Here is a 19,901-nt window from a genome sequence, read left to right as displayed (position 1 = left end):
AGAGCCTCACCCTCAAATTCGGCGGGCCCTTACCCCCCCCTTACCGTTTGCGGCCTCACGACCCTCAAGGTCGATCCCCCCTCCCTTTTTGCCACTCTGACTGCGGATTGCAAGCCCGTTGCCACTAGGAGCAGACGGTACAGCACCCAGGACAAGACCTTCATCAGGTCCGAAGTCCAGCGGCTGCTTAAGGAGGGTATTATCGAGGCCAGCAACAGCCCCTGGAGAGCCCAAGTGGTAGTGGTTAAAACTGGGGAGAAACACAGGTTGGTTGTGGACTACAGCCAGACCATCAATCGGTACACGCAGCTCGACGCGTACCCCCTCCCACGCATATCTGATATGGTCAATCAGATTGCGCAGTACCGGGTCGTCTTAACAATTGACCTGAAATCCGCCTACCACCAGCTCCCCATCCGGAAGTCGGACCGGCCATACACAGCCTTTGAGGTGGACGGTTGCCTCTACCACTTCCTTAGGGTCCCTTTCGGTGTCACAAATGGGGTCTCGGTCTTCCAAAGAGAGATGGACCAAATGGTCGACCAGTACGGTTTGCGGGCCACCTTTCTGTACTTAGATAATGTCACCATCTGTGGCCATGACCAGCAGGACCACGATGCCAACCTCGATAAATTCCTCTGCACTGCCACTCTTCTCAACCTGACCTACAACAAAGTTCGATTCTCCACTGCAAGATTTTCTCATTTCTGATCTTGCCCCGCTGTGTGTTATTGAACATGGAGGCTACCGACTGTTGGTCCGTAAGGCGAGTGAATCTCTTACCGGCCAGGTAATGCCTCCAATGCCGCACAGCTTCAAAGATAGCTTGGGCCTCCTTTTTGACGGATGAGTGTCGAATTTCAGAGGCGTGAAGGGTGCGGGAAAAGAATGACACGGGTCTGCCTGCCTGGTTTAGAGAGGCGGCAAGGGCGACGTCTGAAGTGTCGCTTTCTACTTGGAAAGGCAGTGACTCGTCCACTGCGCGCATCCCGGCCTTGGCGATGTCTGCTCTGATGCGGGCGAAAGAGTGTTGTGCCTCGGCCGCGAGAGAAAATTGGGTGGACTGAATGAGTGGACGGGCCTTGTCCGCATAGTTTGGGACCCACTGAGCGTGGTAGGAAAGAACCCCAGACAGCGTTTGAGGGCCTTGGGGCAGTGGGGGATATTGTGCAATTGATCGTGCATCAGGCGGCAAGAGCGACCCCCGATGCGTCGCTTTCTACTTGGAAAGGAAGTGTTTTGTCTACAGCGTGCATTCCAGCTTTGGCAATATCAGCTCTGATCCGGGCGAACGCCTGTTGGGCCTCGGCCGTAAGGGGGAAATGAGTGGACTGTATGAGTGGGCGGGCCTAGTCCGCATAGTTTGGGACCCACTGAGCGTAATACAAGAAGAACCCCAGGCAGCGTTTGAGGGCCTTGGGGCAGTGGGGGAGGGGGAGCTCCATGAGGGGGCGCATGCGGTCGGGATCAGGCCCCAGAACTCCATTCTGGACCACGTAGCCGAGGATGGCTAAGCGGTTTGTACGGAACACACACTTCTCCTTGTTATACGCGAGGTTGAGGAGAGTGGCGGTGCGGAGAAATTTAGCGAGGTTGGCGTCATGGTCCTGCTGATCATGGCCGCAGATGGTCACATTGTCTAGGTACAGAAACATGGCCCGCAAGCCGTACCGGTTGACCATTCGGTCCATTTCCCTTTGGAAGACCGAAACCCCATTGGTGACGCTGAAGGGGACCCTAAGGAAGTGATATAGCCGGCCGTCTGCCTCGAAGGCGGTGTATGGCCGCTCCGACTTACGGATGGGGAGCTGGTGGTAAGCGGATTTCAGGTCCACCGTTGAGAAGACCCGGTACTGTGCAATCTGGTTAACCATGTCAGGTATGCGTGGGAGGAGTACTCGTCGAGCTGCGTGTACCTGTTGATGGTCTGGCTGTAGTCCACGACTGTGATGAATGATATCTGTATACATATGTACCTTTAATGCGTAGGCCCCTTTAAGACCGGGTTTGCAACCCTGGGGGGCTCCGCCTCCGGCTCCGCCCCCAAGAAGCTGTATATGAGGTTACGTTCAGTAGGCAGCGTGCAGTGAGCACACTTCTCGGCAGCTGTCTGGTTCTCTGGTAATTAAAGCCTTTGTATTATCAAACTCCTCTCCTGAGTCGTAATTGAGGGTATCTCAATGTAATTACCAGACTACATCGAGATGGACAGCGGTCTAAAGCCGGAGAAGCTCAATTTGGACGCTCGGTCGCCGGAGGCCACTGAAATTTTTAAATACTGGCTCCTGTGCTTTGAGGCCTATCTGAATTCCTCAGAGACTGAAGTTGACGGACCTCGCAAGCTGAGCTTACTACATACCCTGGCGGGCCACCCACTATCCTCCGTGATCGAGAAAGCTACGACGTACGAAACGGCAGTCGAAATCCTACGAAAGCGCTTCATAGAGCCGATAAACGAGGTACACGCCAGACATTTGCTCTTGACCTGCCGCCAGCGCTCTGGGGAAACGCGAGATGAATACTTGGCGAGACTCACCGCGCTCGCCAGGAACTGTGACCTTAAAGAGGTGACGGCAGAAGCCCACATGAACTTACATATTCGTGATGCTTTCGTGTCCGGTATCCGATCCACGTACATCCGGCAGCGGCTCCTAGAAGACGGAGCGAAGGACCTCCAAGGCACGGTAACGCTCGCCTCTTCCCTGGAAGCGGCCCACCATAATCTCCGCACGTACTCCGCGGACCTTGTGAACCCCTCTACGATCCCCTCCAGACTCGGCCCCGCTACAGGCCTGCGCTGCGCGGTGACCCGCTCACACCAGGGGCCCCCCATGCTATTTCTGTGGGCAAGGCCAGCACTCACGCCAGCGTTGTCCGGCCCGCTCCCCTATCTGCGGCGAATGCGGAAAGAAGGGGCACTTTGCGAAGGTCTGCCTGGCTGGGCCCAAAGGCCAGAAACAAAAGTCCCATCGGGCCCAGAAATCGAACTCCCGGGACCACAGCCCCGCAACGGGCCGCACGGCGGCCGGACACACCTACGTCCGACGCGTCATTGGCCTCGCGCGAGTCATGGGGGCGGCCATCTTGGTGGCGGCCATCTTCAAAACGCAAAACGTGCGACCGACGGCGGCGGCCATTTTGCGAGTCCGATTCAACCGAGGACTCTGACTACCCGCAACTAGGAGCAATCACGCTCGATCAATCTCGGCCGAAGCACCTGCGAAACTCAATGATGCAATTTCAAATCAACGGCCACGACACTCCCTGCCTTTTTGACTCCGGGAGCACGGAGAGTTTTATCCATCCAGACACGGTAAGACGCTGCTCCCTGCGCACCTATCCCACCTCCCAAACTATCGCCCTCTCATCTGGGTCTCAATCGGTCCAAATCACGGGGTATTGTGTCGCGAACCTCGCTATTCAAGGCGCCAAATACGCTCGTTTTAAACTTGATGTCCTCCCTCACCTCTGCGCCCCCCTGCTGCTCGGTCTGGACTTTCAGTGCAGCCACCGATGCCTGACCCTGAAGTTCGGCGGACCCCTGCCCCCACTCACGGTATGTAGCCTGGCGACACTTAAAGTTGCACCACCTCTTGGCGAACCTCACCCCCGACTGTAAGCCTGTCGCCACCAGGAGTCGGCGATACAGTGCCCAAGACTTGACTTTCATCAAGTCAGAGGTTCAGCGGCTATTAAAAGGGGTCATAGAGGCTAGCAACAGCCCTTGGAGGGCACAAGTACTGGTAGTCCACTCCGGAGAAAAACAATGTGTGGTGGTGGACTATAGCCAGACCATAAACCGCTTTACGCAACTCGATGCGTACCCATTTCCCCGCATAGCAGAAATGGTGAACCAAATCGCCCAGTATCGAGTATTCTCCATGGTCAACCTGAAATCGGCCTATCATCAACTCCCTATCCACCCAGAGGACCGCCCCTATACAGCCTTCAAAGCAGCCGGTCGGCTCTTCCACTTCCTCAGGGTCCCTTTCGGTGTCACAAACGGAGTCTCCATTTTCCAAAGGGCAATGGACCAAATGGTGGACCAGTACGGCTTACGGGCTACATACCCGTACTTGGACAACGTCACCATCTGCGGCCATGGCCAGCAGGACCATGACAAAAACCTGGGGAAGTTCCTCCAGACCGCCCAGACCCTCAATCTGACATACAATAAAGAGAAATGTGTGTTCCACACAACCCGGCTAGCCATCCTCGGCTACGTCGTGGAAAACGGGCCCAGACCCCGACCGCATTAAGCCCCCTTAAGGAACTTCCCCTCCCCCGTAGCCTCAAGGCACTCAAACGGTGCCTGGGGCTCTTTTCCTATTATGCCCAGTGGGTCCCCAGATATGCGGACAAAGCTCGTCCACTCATTAAGACCACGGTCTTTCCCCTGACGGCTGAGGCTCAGTCGGCCTTCAGTCGTATCAAGGCCAATATCATCAAGGCCGCCATGGCGCGGTGGACGAAACCATCCCCTTTCAGGTAGAAAGCGATGCATCAGACGTTGCCCTGGCTGCTACCCTCAACCAGGCGGGCAGACCAGTAGCGTTCTTCTCCTGAACCCTCACCGCCTCGGAAATTTGACACTCTGCAGTCGAGAAGGAGGCACAAACCATAGTGGAGGCCGTGCGACACTGGAGGCACTACCTAGCCGGCAGGAGGTTCGCCCTCGTCACCGACCAACGGTCGGTCGCCTTTATGTTCGATAACGCACAACGGGGCAAAATAAAGAATGATAAAATTCTGAGGTGGAGGATCGAACTCTCCACCTACACGTACGATATTACATATCGTCCGGGGAAGCGCAACGAGTCCCCAGATGCTCTGTCCCGCGACACGTGTGCCAACGCACAAAAAGACCGTCTGCGGGCCATCCACAATGACCTCTGGCACCCGGGGGTCACCCGGCTTGCCCATTTCATCAGGTCCCGCAACCTACATTACTCCACCGAGGAGGTCAAGGCCATGACCAAGGCTTGCCAGATCTGTGCGGAGTGCAAAGTGCACTTCTATCGACCAGACAAGGCTCGCCTGGTAAAGGCCTCTGGGCCCTTTGAGCGACTAAGCGTGGACTTCAAAGGGCCCCTCCCGTCCACCAACCGCAACACCTACTTTCTCACGGCCAGCGACGAATTATCCCGCTTCCCATTCGCTGTCCCCTGCCCCGATATGACCTCGGCCTCCGTAATCAAGGCACTGCACAGCATCTTCACCCTGTTTGGTTTCCCCGCTTATATCCACAGCGACCGGGGTACATCGTTCATGAGCGATGAGCTGCATCAGTATCTGCTCAACAAGGGCATCGCCTCGAGCAGAATGACCAGCTATAACCCGCGGGGAAACGGGCAGGTGGAGAGGGAGAACGCGACAGTTTGGAAGGCTGTTCTTCTAGCCCTACGGTCAAGAAGTCTCCCAATCGCCCTCTGGCAGGAGGTCCTACCCAATGCCCTACACTCCATTAGGTCGCTCCTCTGTACGGCCACGAACGAGACCCCTCACAATCGCTTGTTTATCTTCCCCAGGAAGTCCACCTCTGGGGTCTCGCTTCCACGTTGGCTGACGACTCCGGGACCAGTTCTACTCCGGAGGCACATGAGGGGCCATAAGACAGATCCACTGGTCGAGAGGGTCCAACTACTACTCGCAAACCCTCAATACGCCTACGTTGAGCACCCCGACGGCAGGCAGGACACCATTTCCCTGCGAGACCTGGTACCCGCTGGCTCGCCCACCGACGTCCCCCCTTCCACCGACACTCCCCTGCCCGCACCGGCTGTCGACTCTGACAGCGCCCCGCCCCCCCCCCCCCCCCCCCAGCCGGCGCCGGCACCAATTACCCTAGTCACCCCGGATGCACCCCCTGCTCCAACTCGGGCAAAGGCTCAGACAACCGTGCTCCCGGATATACAATCACCGAGGACGACTGTATCCGCCGCACCACCGCCGGAGCTGAGAAGGTCGAGACGGGCAATCAGACCACCCAAAAGACTGAACTTGTAATGCCACTTCACCCCCGACGGACTATGCGTTTTTTTAACAGGGGGTGAATGTGATGAATGATATCTGTATACATATGTACCGTTAATGCGTAGGCCCCTTTAAGACCGGGTTTGGAACCCTGCGGGACTCCGCCTCCGGCCCCAGGAAGCTGTATATAAGGTTATGTTCAGTAGGCAGCGTGCAGTGAGCACACTTCTCGGCAGCTGTCTGGTTCTCTGGTAATTAAAGCCTTTGTATTATCAAACTCATCTCCGGAGTCGTAATTGAGGGTATCTCAACGACCATTCGGTTTTTCTCCCCAGACTTAACCACTACCACTTGAGCTCTCCAGGGGCTGTTGCTGGCCTCGATGACTCCCTCCCGAAGCAACCGCTGGACCTTGGATCTGATGAAGGCCTTATCCTGGGTGCTGTACCGTCTGCTCCTGGTGGCGACGGGTTTGCAATCTGGAGTTAGATTTGCAAAGAGGGAAGGAGGATCGACCTTTAAGGTCGCTAGGCCGCATACAGTGAAGGGTGGTAAGGGTCTGCCGAATTTAAGGGTCAGGCTCTGGAGGTTGCACTGGAAGTCCAGGCCGAGTGCAGCGCAGAGGTTAGGAAGGACGTAGAGGCGAAAGCCGTGCAACTCTACGCCTTGGATTGTGAGCGTGACCGTGCAGTACCCCCGGATCGCTACGCGATGGGATCCAGAGGCCAGGGAGATACTTTGATTGGTAGGGTGTACCTTAAGGGAGTAGCGCCTTACCGTATTTGGGTGTACAAAGCTCTCGGTGCTCCCGGAGTCCAGTAGGCAGGAGGTCACATGGCCGTTGACTTTCACGCTGGTGGATGCGTTGGTCAGATTATGTGGTCGGGACTGGTCGCTTGCCATGGAGGCAAGCCGTGGTTGATCGTCAGGTAGTGAGGCGGCCATTGGGTTGAGGTCCTGGAACGCCGTTGGTGTCCATGTGCTGCGGGGTGGACAAGATGGCGGTGCCCAGAGATCCTGGGGATTACAAAATGGCGGCGCCCATGGAACGCACATTGCGGGGGTGGAGCAAGATGGCGGCGCCCATGCAATGCACGTATTGTGCGGGGAGAAGATGGCAGCGCTCATTGTCCATGACCGGGGAGGGGGGGGGGGGCGACCACGGCCGCTGAGCGGGCCTGGCACACCGCAGCGAAGTGGCCCTTCTTCCCGCAGACCTTACAAAGGGCAGCACGGGCCGGGCAGTGTTGGCGGGGGTGTTTTTGCTGGCCGCAAAAATTGCATCGGGGCCCCCCAGAGATCGCTGGCTGACGCGTAGCGCAGGCGTATTGGGTGGGTAGCGCCCCCCCTGGGGCCCACGAAGCATAGGAGGAGTGGGCTGTGCGGTTGGGAGCGTAGGACTGTACATTGCGCAGGGCGACCGTCATGGAAAGCGCTAGTGTTTTAGTCTCTGCAAGGTCGCGCGTGGCCCCTTCTAGGAGCCGCTGCCTGATAACATCGGACCCAATCCCAGTTACAAAAACGTCCCGCATAAGGAGATCTGAGTGCTCCTTAGCTGTAACGTCCTGGCAGTCACAGTCCCGAACTAATGGGATCAGGGCCCTCCAGAAATCCTCGATTGACTCACTGGGTAGTTGAGTACACGTTGCGAGCGCATGTCTGTCGAAGAGCGTGTTCGTCTTCTGTTCATAACTCTCTTTGACGTCGAGTCATGGCATCAGCGTAATTGGGCGCATCCTGGATCAGCGGGAAGATTTTAGAGCTGAGTCTGGAGTACAAGATTTGGATCTTCTGAGCCTCTGGAACAGGGGTTGGCGCCGCGTTGATATACGCTTCAAAACAAGCTAGCCAGTGCTGAAGGTCCTTCCTGGCATCGCTTGCGTGTGGATCCAGCTGTAGTCGATCTGGTTTAATCCGGAGGTCCATCTTCTGAATCTGATACTAATAAATTGAGGCACGATCAATTTTACTGGAGACAAAGTTGATTCCAAACTGAGGCTTTATTAGTATCAGATGTGTGGCCTCCCACAGCAGCTGACAAAATGGCTGCGAGCTGGAGGCCACGCATATTTATAACCCACCTCCTGGGCGGAGCTAGCATTCAGGGGCCACAGTTGAACCTGTAGTGCAGGTTCTATCGTACAACCCTTAATATAGGAACACAGTGATTTACCACACTGGCGTGTAGACAAGTTCGAAGTCATAGCGGCAGAGTCGAAGAAGAATTCGCTGTAACCGAGGTGTCATGTCATTTAAATCCTTCTGGATTATGTGGACTAGAGGCCTGTGGTCCGTTTCCACCGTGAATTTTGGCAGGCCGTAAACGCAGTCATGAAACTTGACTATTCCTGTCAGGAGACCCAGACACACCTTCTCGATCTGGGCATACCGTTGCTCAGTGGGCATCATGGCCCTGGAGGCATACGCCACTGGAGCCCAGGACGAGGAGTCATCTCGCTGGAGGAGCACCGCCCCAATGCCTTCCTGACTTGCATCAGTTGATATCTTGGTTTCCTTGGTTGGGTCGAAGAACGCTAGAACTGGGGCTGTGGTGAGCTTTGCCTTCAGCTCACGCCATTCCGCTTCATGCGTGGGCAGACACTGGAATTCCGTTGACTTCTTGACGAGATGGCGGAGGGCCGTGATGTGGGATGCCATATTGGGAATGAATTTCCCAAGAAAGTTTTTTTTTTTATAAATGTTTTATTGAAATTTTTTTCCCAAACAACAATTTTTCCCCTCTTACAAAGCAAACGCAACAATAACAATACAGAAATTTTAAACAATACACAAGTAACAAAACCCCTTTATCTTTGACCTAAACTAACCCCCCCCCCCCTCCCCCCCCCTCCCCCCCCCCCCCCCCCCCCCCGGGTTGCTGCTGCTGGTCATCTGTCTTCCCTCTAACGTTCCCCTAGGTAGTCGAGAAATGGCTGCCACCGCCTGGTGAACCCTTGAGCCGATCCTCTCAGGGCAAACTTTATCTGCTCCAGTTTAATGAACCTCGCCATATCATTTACCCAGGCCTCCAGTCCGGGGGGTTTCGCCTCCTTCCACATGAGTAGGATCCTGCGCCGGGCCACGAGGGACGCAAAGGCCACGACATCGGCCTCTTTCGCCTCCTGCACTCCCGGCTCTTCCGCAACTCCAAATAGAGCTAACCCCCAGCCTGGTTTGACCCGGGCCTTCACCACCTGCGAAATCACTCCCGTCACTCCCTTCCAATACCCTTCCAGTGCCGGGCACGCCCAAAACATATGTGCGTGGTTTGCCGGGCTCCCGCCACACCTCCCACATTTGTCCTCCACTCCAAATTTCCCAAGAAAGTTGACCATCCCGAGGAAGTGGAGGACCGCCTTCTTGTCCTCCGGGGTCTTCATGGCGTTGATCGCCAAGACCTTGTTGGCGTCTGGCCGCATACCCTGCCGCGCGATGTGGTCACCTAGAAACTTTATATCAGATTGACCAAATGAGCACTTGGCCCTGTTGAGCTGGAGACCATGTTCATGAATTCGCAGGAAGACCTACTTGAGGCGAGCGATGTGTTCCTGGGGCTTTGTGGACCAGATGATCACGTCGTCCACGTACACTCACACCCCCTCGATGCCCTCCATCATCTGCTCCATGATGCGATGAAACACTTCTGAGGCACATATGATACCGAAAGGCATCCGGTTGTAGCAGTAGCGACCGAACGGGGTGTTGAACGTGCACAGCTTGTGACTGGGCGCGTCCAGCTGTATTTGCCCCAAACCCCGGGAGGCGCAGCTTAGTGAAGAATTTGGCATGAGCCATCTCACTGGTTAACTCTTCACGCTTCGGGATCGGACAGTGCTCCCGCATGATGCGGTTTAGATCCTTGGGATCAATGCAGATACGGAGCTCCCCTGATGGCTTCTTTACGCGTGGTGCATGGATTACAGGGGTGTCATTCGGCTTGAGCAGTATTTTGTATCGGTACGGGAGCGTGCCCATTCCATCGAATACACTGTGGTAATGCGTGATAATGTCGTCTATGTCGGGTTGCAAATTTCCATCGGGCGAGGTCGTCGCCGGTGACGATGACATGGTGTTGACTCGCTGAACCAGGTTCAGGAGCTTGCAGGCTCGAGCACCGAGCAGGGACGCCCTGTTAGGCCTGACGATTTCAAATCGTAACGTTGCCTTGATCGCCTTGTTGGATACCCCTAGTTGACACGAGCCACTGGCAGCTATGGCATTGCCATTGTAGTCAAGGAGCTGGCAGGCCGGTGGAAGAATGCTTGGTCGGGCCCGGATGGTGTCGAGGTCGGATTGTGAGATGGGGTTCGCAGACGTGCCGGTGTCCAGTTTAAATCGGATGCGAGCCTTGTCAACTGTGAGAACAACACACCACTCGTCGTCGGGATCCACACTGAGGATCGAGAGGTGTTGCGCAGGTGTGGTGGAGGCCAGCTCATGCATGGTTATGATGCCCACTCGATATGGAGACTTGAGGCAGTCAGCATCAGGGTCCGTTGGGCTGTCGGGATCAGAATCTGGCATGCCTTGTTGTATTGAGTGGATACTTCTGCGCCGCAGCTGGGATCGCTGGCTGCTGAGCGGTGGAGCGGACCTGCAGAGGGCTGCGTAGTGGCCAAGCTTGGCACACTGGAGACATTGTCGTCCTCTTGCCGGACATTGCCGCTTTAAGTGGGCGGAGCCACAATTCGGCCATGTCATGACGCTGACGTCAGCGTGATCCGTGCGCCATCGCGCATGCGCAGTGCGGTCGGCCGACATACGCACCTGCGCAGTCGGGTTTTCGGTCTCGTCGTCCACTCGGTCATGGCGCACATACACAGGGATCCGAGAAAAGCACGCGAAACGACCACTCTCCTCGATGCTCTGGCCCTGCATCTGTGCAATGGCCTGCACCCTTTCTGCCTCGTGGGAGGCCAGCTTTGCAGTTTCTGCCGCCCTGATGTGGGAGTAACGATTCTTGGCATGCTCATGGACAACGCACATCTCGATAGCGACAGAGAGGGTCAACTGTTTGATTTTAAGGAGCTGCTGCTGCAGGGAGTAGGAGTGGACCCCGAAAACGATCTGATCCCGAATCACGGAATCAGCCGTCGACTCATAGTTAAATGACTGCGCGAGGATGTGGAGATGGGTCAAGAAGGACTGAAAAGGTTCATCCTTACCCTGAAGCCTCTGCTGGAAGATGTACCGTTCAAAGCTCTCATTCACCTCAATGTCGCAGTGGCTGTCGAACTTCAGCAGGACTGTTTTGAATTTCATTTTGTCTTCGCTGTCGGCGGCCGTCAGCGAATTGTAGATATGGATGGCGTGGTCCCCCACAGTGGAGAGAAATAGCACGATCTTCCTGGCATCCGATGCTGCCGCGTGGTCGGAGGCCTCGATGTACAAGAGGAACTTTTGCTTGAAGATTTTCCAGTTGGCGCCGAGGTTGCCGGAGATGCGGAGGAGGCTGGATGTTTTCCATTTCGCTGGATGGCTGCTTGCTGGTCGATGCTGATTCATTCGAGGTAGGTCCGTCAAGATCAATATCACTCTGGTACCATGATGTGTTAGGCAGGTTGGTTCGATGTGGACTGCACTCGATGCAGGGAAGTTAGAAACAGACGTCTAACACAGGAGAAGATCCAACACTGTTTTATTCAACTAGATGAACTGCTGCACATATTCAGCTGTGGGTCGACACTATACTGAACTGACTAGTGACCTTGTAGTAGCCTGACCAGACTTACTAGCTACCGCATGGTGTTTGCACTGGCTAGCTTACGGACCCTGACTGTCTCAGTAGCTGGGTCCCGAGAGAGCGGGAAACCTAGTGCCCTCTGGCTTTATAGTGGTAGTGCCCTGTCTGGTGATTGGCTGTGCTGTGTTGTATGCTTACTGGTCATCCTGTGTGTCAATCACTGCCTGTCTGCATCTCATTATATACATGAGTGGATATTATGATATTCAGGAGTGTAGAAATGACAGCAAATTGCCCCGGCGGATACTCCAGGTGGTGTGGGAGACCCCCAACTGAGCAATATTCACCTCCTGGCCACTGAAGAAGCAAAGTTGAGAACGTCGGCCCCAAACCCCGAGTGATATGCTGGTGAGTCAGAGACCTCAAAAACAGCTATTAGTGGACAAGGTTCTAGGGCCACCCATAGAATCTTAGATATTGTATCAAAAAAGGAACCCAGTAGCTAGGTTTGGGACAGGACCAAAACATGAGAGTGTGGTGAGCTGGTGCCAGTGAGCAGCGATCACACTTGTCCTCCACATCCTGCAAGAACCCACTCATCCTCACCTTGGTCCAATGTGTTCTGTGTAATATTTTAAACTGAATCAGACTCAGTCTGGTGCAGGATGAAGTGGAGTTCACCCTGTAGAGGGTTCCTCTCCAAATCTCATCAGTAAACACAGGACCCAGGTCCCTCTCCCATTTTTCCTTTACTTACTCCAAAGGGGTGGAATCCGAAGAAAGAATAAGGCCGTATAAATCCAAAATAGATGCTAAGGACAAGACCCTTCCCAGCAAGGAGGGGGTGGGGTCAGGGAAAAGAAGGAAAACTTTTTTAAAGAAACTATTTTGTTATTCTCCACCTTTTTCACATTTTCTCCCAAATTTACACCCAACAATAAACAATAATCAGTAATGAATGTAATGTCAATCCCCATATCAATAACAACGATCCCATCCTCCCACCAAACCCCAGACATTAGCCCGCATGTTAACATAAACAAATGACAAAAAGGAATCAGGAATCGCCCATAGTCACCATTAACACATACAGTCCCCCCTCCCCTCAACCCTCCCAGCCCCCACCCTTAATGTTCGATGTGATCCAATTCTTGAAAGTGCATAATGAATAACGCCCATGAATTGTAGAATCCCTCCATCCTTCCCCTCAGTTCAAATTTGACCTTTTCAAGCGTCAAGAATTCCAGCAGGTCCCCCCCGCCACGCCAGGGCACAGGGTGGAGAGGTTGATCTCCACCCTAACAGGATCTGCCTTCGGGCGATCAACGAAAAAAAGAATTGGGTACTGTAAATTTATTTTTCAAAAATTTGTACAAATATTGGTTCAGGGACATTGTACAACAGCTGAATCCAGGAGGCAAATGTAGGGCCGATTCCAAACCTCCCCAAAATCTCAAATAAATAGTTCCATTCCAGCCTATCAAATGTTTTTCAGCATCCAAAGACACAATGACCTCAGGCTCCAGAGCAGTGGAGGGGGAGAGGACAATGTTTAAGAGGCGTTGAGCACTGGCCGACAACTGCCACCCCTTCACAAAGCCTGTCCAATCTTCAGGCACGATAACTGGGAGACACGGCTCCAGCTGGAACGACGCCCTCAGCCAACAGCTTAACATCGGTGTTCAGAAGTGAAATGGGTCGGTACGACCCACCTTCTACTGGGTCCTTGTCCCCCTTGAGGAGCAAAGAAATTGAGGCTCGAGTGAGGGTCAGGGGTAGTGACCCCCTGCACAGCGAGTGGTTAAACATGTCCATTAACAAAAGTACGAGCTGCTCCGAGAACGTTCAAAAAATTCAGCTTTATATGAGATAATGTCTCCCCTTATTTCTGCCTTTAGGGCCTCCCAGAGTGACAAAGGAGATGGTGACTGTTTAGCACTGGGCTAAATCGCTGGCTTTGAAAGCAGACCAAGGCAGGCCAGCAGCACGGTTCAATTCCCGTACCAGCCTCCCCGAACAGGCACCGGAATATGGCGACTAGGGGCTTTTCACAGTAACTTCATTTGAAGCCTACTTGTGACAATAAGATATTTTCATTTTCATTTGTTGAGCTTAAGAAAGTCCGCTTTGGCCGCAGACAAATGCTCACAACATTTGTCATCAGACCTCAGCGTGGTGTCGAGTCTCCAAGGTGGGCGTTGGGAAGGGCCAAAATCGAACAAAAATCAACAAAATGAGGGGCCCGGTCGGAGATGACAATCGCCGAATATCCGGCTGCCACCACTGAAGGGGGGAGGGACTTAGCAGCAACAAAAAATTAATTTGGGAATATGCACAGTGGACATGTGAATAAAAAAGAAAATTATTTATCATTTGGATGCAGAAAACACCACCAACCCCTTCTGCAAAAGATGTCAGTGCCCTGGGCATGCCAGAAGGGGTCAGAGATTTTGGCATAGAATGATCCAATGTCGGGTCCAAGACACAGTTCAGGTCATAGAACATACAGTGCAGAAGGAGGCCATTTGGCCCATCGAGTCTGCACCGACCCACTTAAGCCCTCACTCCCACCCTGTCCCCGTAACCCAGTAACCCCTGCTAACCTTTTTTGGTCACTAAAGGCAATTTATCATGTCCAATCCACCTAACCTGCACATCTTTGGACTGTGGGAGGAAACCGGAGCATCCGGAGGAAACCCACGCACACATAGGGAGGATGTGCTCGCATTCCAAGCATTGTCTGGCATCTTTGAATCTGTCTATATATATGTTTCTGGAACATACCTCTTCATTCACCTGAGGAACGAGCAGTGCTCCGAAAGCTAGTGTTTGAAACAAACCTGTTGGACTTTAACCTGGTGTTGTAAGACTTCTTACTGTGCTCACCCCAGTCCAAAGCCGGCATCTCCACCTCATTATCTATGTGAGGGAGATTGTCCAATCGGAACACGTGGAGGACCGGAAGAACACTGGTCCTCCAGCAAATCAGGGCCCGTCTTTGTGTCAATGGCTGCATGGAGCTTCCTCCACTGTCTGCCCAGCAAAGCTGCTGCTCTTCTGAGTTTGGCAAATTGGATCCAAAATTGGCTGAGTGGCAGGAGGCAAAGGATGTTGGCCGAAGGCTGTCTTCGTGTCCAATGGTGTTCCGCAGGGACTGGTGCTGGGTCACTTGTTGTTTGTAGTGTATATTAATGATCTGGATGTGAATGTAGGAGGTAAGTACGTCCGCAGGTGACACAAAAATTGGTGGTGTAAATAGTGAGCAGGAAGGTCTTTGATCACAGGACAACATAGATAGGCTGGTTAGATGGGCAGAACAGTCGCAAATAGAATTTATTTCTGAGAAGTATGAGGTAATGCATTTTAGGATGACTGACAAGGGAATGTAAAATGAATGGTAGGACTCCAGGAATTACATAGAATTTACAGTGCAGAAGGAGGCCATTCGGCCCATCGGGTCTGCACCGGCTCTTGGAAAGAGCACCCTACCCAAGGTCCACATCTCCACCCTATCCCCATAACCCAGTAACCCCACCCGACACTAAGGGCAATTTTGGACACTAAGGGGCAATTTATCACGGCCAATCCACCTAACCTGCACATCTTTGGACTGTGGGAGGAAACCGGAGCACCCGGAGGAAACCCACGCAGACACGGGGAGAACGTGCAGACTCCGCACAGACAGTGACCCAGCAGGGAATCGAACCTGGGACCCTGGCGCTGTGAAGCCACAGTGCTAATCACTTGTGCTACTGTGCTGCCCTAAATCATCCTAAGTCTCCGAGAATTATCCGGTGTGAATCCAAATCAGGGAGGGAGTTCACCAGTGAGTTTATAAAGTTCGAGTCATCCTAGCTGGGAACACAGAAATTTATTAGAATTACTGGCGTGTTTACCAGTGAACCACAGACAATAATATTGCGACCATTAGGGTCGTCCATAACCCGCGAGGAGAATTGTACTCTTTTATGAATTAGAATTACCGTGCCCCCTCGCCCTACTGTTAAAACCTGAGTGAAAGACCTGTCCCACCCAGTTTTTGTGAAGTCTTGTCTGCTCCTTTACATTCAGATGGGTTTCCTGTACAAATACAACATCGGAGTAAAATCCCTAAGATGGGCAAAAGCCCTAGTCCCTCTTCACTGGGCCATTTACACCCCTAACATTCCAGGTTGCAAAGTGAAGAGGAGATCCCCCCGTACTCCCTGCACCGGACTCAGCCATATCCACTGAGGAATATCAAGCAAGGGATCTCGGAAGGATAAAGTGAGGAAATCAGTCAACTGACCAACATTAAAGCCCTATCCCCCATCTCAACAACACCCCTTAATAATATGAACAAATAATCCCTTATCCCTAAACCCCTACATAACTAGACAGCACCATAGAATTTACAGTGCAGGAGGCCATTCAGCCCATCGAGTCTGCACCGACTCTTGGGAAGAGCACCCTACCCAAGGTCAACACCTCCACCCTATCCCCACAACCCAGCAACCCCACCCAACACTAAGGGCAATTTTGGACACTAAGGGCAATTTATCATGGCCAATCCACCTAACCCGCACATCTTTGGACTGTGGGAGGAAACCGGAGCACCCGGAGGAAACCCACGCACACACAGGGAGGACGTGCAGACTCCACACAGATAGTGACCCAAGCCGGAATCGAACCTGGGATCCTGGAGCTGTGAAGCAATTGTGCTATCCACAAGGCTACCACGGTAGCACAGTAGTTAGCACAATGGCTTCACAGCGCGAGGGTCCCAGGTTCGATTCCCGGCTTGGTTCACTGTCTGTGCGGAGTCTGCACGTCCTCCCAGTGTGTGCGTGAGTTTCCCCCGGGTGCTCCGGTTTCCTCCCACAGTCCAAAGATGTGCAGGTTAGGTGGATTGGCCGTGGTAAATTGCCCTTAAGTGTCCAAAAAAAAGGGTAAGGTGGGGTTACGGTGATAGTATGGGGATAGGGTGGAGTTGTGGGCTTAGGTGGGGTGCTCTTTCCAAGGGCAGATGCATACTCAGTGAGCCGAATGGCCTCCTTCTGCACTGTAAATTCTGTGAAATCAAATCTGTGAAGACTCCACTAAAATTACATTCTATTCTCCGATTCCCAAACTGTTTGTGAGGAGCTGCAGTGGACTCTCTCTTGTAACTCCCGTCAGTGAACCTCATCATTAGCTGGGGGGGGGCTCCCCATTCAACTACATACATGAAAAATAACATTTCTATACCTTACAACACAACGATAATGCGGAAAAACGCACGTAAAACCCAACAACAACTAGAAACCGCAACTTCAGTACAAACAAGCAATATGGAAACACCCGAACATCAGAAGACATCATATTTCCAACAGGAAGAAGAATCAGACAGAGTTCAAGTTAAGTCTTTGGACAAAGGAGTTTGCTTCTTCAGGAGAATCAAAGACACACGGGGGTGGTGAGCTGGGTAATTCATACCAAACCCGAATCCTTTTTGATAGAAAGCGGATTTCACCCCATCAAGGGCAGCTCTTTTCTTCATCTGGTCCACACTTGGATCTCGGTGTAATCGGACGGAGTGGCCCACCCGCTCTACCTCCCGGTGTTCCCTGATCCAGTGAAGGACCTGCTCCTTCTTTTTAAAATTATGGAATCGATCAAATGATAACCACACGTGGTGGTTCCCCAGCTCGAGGCCTCTGCCGCTGAGCGATGAGCTGAGTCTAATTCCGGGAGGGAGGGGTATGACGTGAACACACCTTCACCCACCATTTTAAATGTCATATTAGTGAAGTAATCAGTGGGGGTGTTGCCCTCTATCCCCTCCGGCAGGCCCATGATACGGACATTTTGTCGCAGTGACCAGTTTTCTAAATCGCTCCTCTCAGTTATTTTTGTTAACTTCGATCACTGATGTCAGGCTGGTTTCTATCATTCTGATCCGATCAGTATGGTCGGAGAGGCTGTTACGGTCCGATCAGTATGGTCGTAGAGGCTGTTACGATCCGATCAGTATGGTCGAAGAGGCTGTTACGATCCAGTCAGTATGGTCGGAGAGGCTGTTACGATCCGATTAGTATGGTCGGAGAGGCTGTTACGATCCGGTCAGTGTGGTCAGAGAGGCTGTTATGATCCGGTCAGTATGGTTGGAGAGGCTGTTATGATCCGGTCAGTATGGTCGGAGAGGCTGTTATGATCCGGTCAGTGTGGTCGGAGAGGCTGTTACGATCCGGTCAGTATGGTCGAAGAAGCTGCTACGATCCGGTCAGTGTGGTCGGAGAGGCTGTTATGATCCGGTCAGTATGGTCGGAGAGGCTGTTATGATCCGGTCAGTGTGGTCGAAGAGGCTGTTACGATCCGGTCAGTATGGTCGGAGAGGCTGTTATGATCCGATCAGTGTGGTCAGAGAGGCTGTTACAATCCAGTCAGTATGGTCGGAGAGGCTGTTATGATCCGATCAGTATGGTGGGAGAGGCTGTTATGATCAGATCAGTATGGTGGGAGAGGCTGTTATGATCCGATCAGTATGGTCGGAGAGGCTGTTATGATCCGATCAGTATGGTCGGAGAGGCTGTTATGATCAGATCAGTATGGTGGGAGAGGCTGTTATGATCCGATCAGTATGGTCGGAGAGGCTGTTATGATCCGATCAGTGTGGTCGGAGAGACTGTTATGATCCGGTCAGTATGGTTGGAGAGGCTGTTATGATCCGGTCAGTATGGTCGGAGAGGCTGTTATGATCCGGTCAGTGTGGTCGGAGAGGCTGTTACGATCCGGTCAGTATGGTCGAAGAAGCTGTTACGATCCGGTCAGTGTGGTCGGAGAGGCTGTTATGATCCGGTCAGTATGGTCGGAGAGGCTGTTATGATCCGGTCAGTGTGGTCGAAGAGGCTGTTACGATCCGGTCAGTATGGTCGGAGAGGCTGTTATGATCCGATCAGTGTGGTCAGAGAGGCTGTTACAATCCAGTCAGTATGGTCGGAGAGGCTGTTATGATCCGATCAGTATGGTGGGAGAGGCTGTTATGATCCGATCAGTATGGTCGGAGAGGCTGTTATGATCAGATCAGTATGGTGGGAGAGGCTGTTATGATCCGATCAGTATGGTCGGAGAGGCTGTTATGATCCGATCAGTATGGTGGGAGAGGCTGTTATGATCCGATCAGTATGGTCGGAGAGGCTGTTATGATCAGATCAGTATGGTGGGAGAGGCTGTTATGATCCGGTCAGTGTGGTCGGAGAGGCTGTTATGATCCGATCAGTATGGTCGGAGAGGCTGTTATGATCCGATCAGTGTGGTCGGAGAGACTGTTACGATCCGGTCAGTATGGTCGGAGAGGCTGTTATGATCCGATCAGTATGGTCGGAGAGGCTGTTACGATCCGATCAGTATGGTCGGAGAGGCTGTTATGATCCGATCAGTATGGTCGGAGAGGCTGTTATGATCCGATCAGTGTGGTCTGAGAGGCTGTTACGATCCGATCAGTATGGTCTGAGAGGCTGTTATGATCCGATCAGTATAGTCTGAGAGGCTGTTATGATCCGATCAGTATGGTCGGAGAGGCTGTTATGATCCGATCAGTATGGTCGGAGAGGCTGTTATGATCCGATCAGTATGGTCGGAGAGACTGTTATGATCTGGTCAGTATGGTCGGAGAGGCTGTTATGATCCGATCAGTATGGTCGGAGAGACTGTTATGATCCGATCAGTGTGGTCTGAGAGGCTGTTACGATCCGATCAGTATGGTCTGAGAGGCTGTTATGATCCGATCAGTATAGTCTGAGAGGCTGTTATGATCCGATCAGTATGGTCGGAGAGGCTGTTATGATCCGATCAGTATGGTCGGAGAGGCTGTTATGATCCGATCAGTATGGTCGGAGAGACTGTTATGATCTGGTCAGTATGGTCGGAGAGGCTGTTATGATCCGATCAGTGTGGTCGGAGAGGCTGTTATGATCCGATCAGTGTGGTCGGAGAGGCTGTTATGATCCGATCAGTGTGGTCGGAGAGGCTGTTATGATCCGATCAGTATGGTCGGAGAGGCTGTTATGATCCGGTCAGTGTGGTCTGAGAGGCTGTTATGATCCGGTCAGTATGGTCGGAGAGGCTGTTATGATCCGATCAGTATGGTCGGAGAGGCTGTTATGATCCGGTCAGTGTGGTCGGAGAGGCTGTTACGATCCGGTCAGTATGGTCGAAGAAGCTGTTACGATCCGGTCAGTATGGTCGGAGAGGCTGTTATGATCCGGTCAGTGTGGTCGGAGAGGCT

Source organism: Scyliorhinus torazame, chromosome 5 (genome assembly GCF_047496885.1).
Source record: "Scyliorhinus torazame isolate Kashiwa2021f chromosome 5, sScyTor2.1, whole genome shotgun sequence".
In the NCBI taxonomy this organism is placed as follows: Eukaryota; Metazoa; Chordata; class Chondrichthyes; order Carcharhiniformes; family Scyliorhinidae; genus Scyliorhinus; species Scyliorhinus torazame.
The sequence above is the reverse complement of the archived record's forward strand: the minus strand, read 5'-3'. Positions refer to the sequence as shown.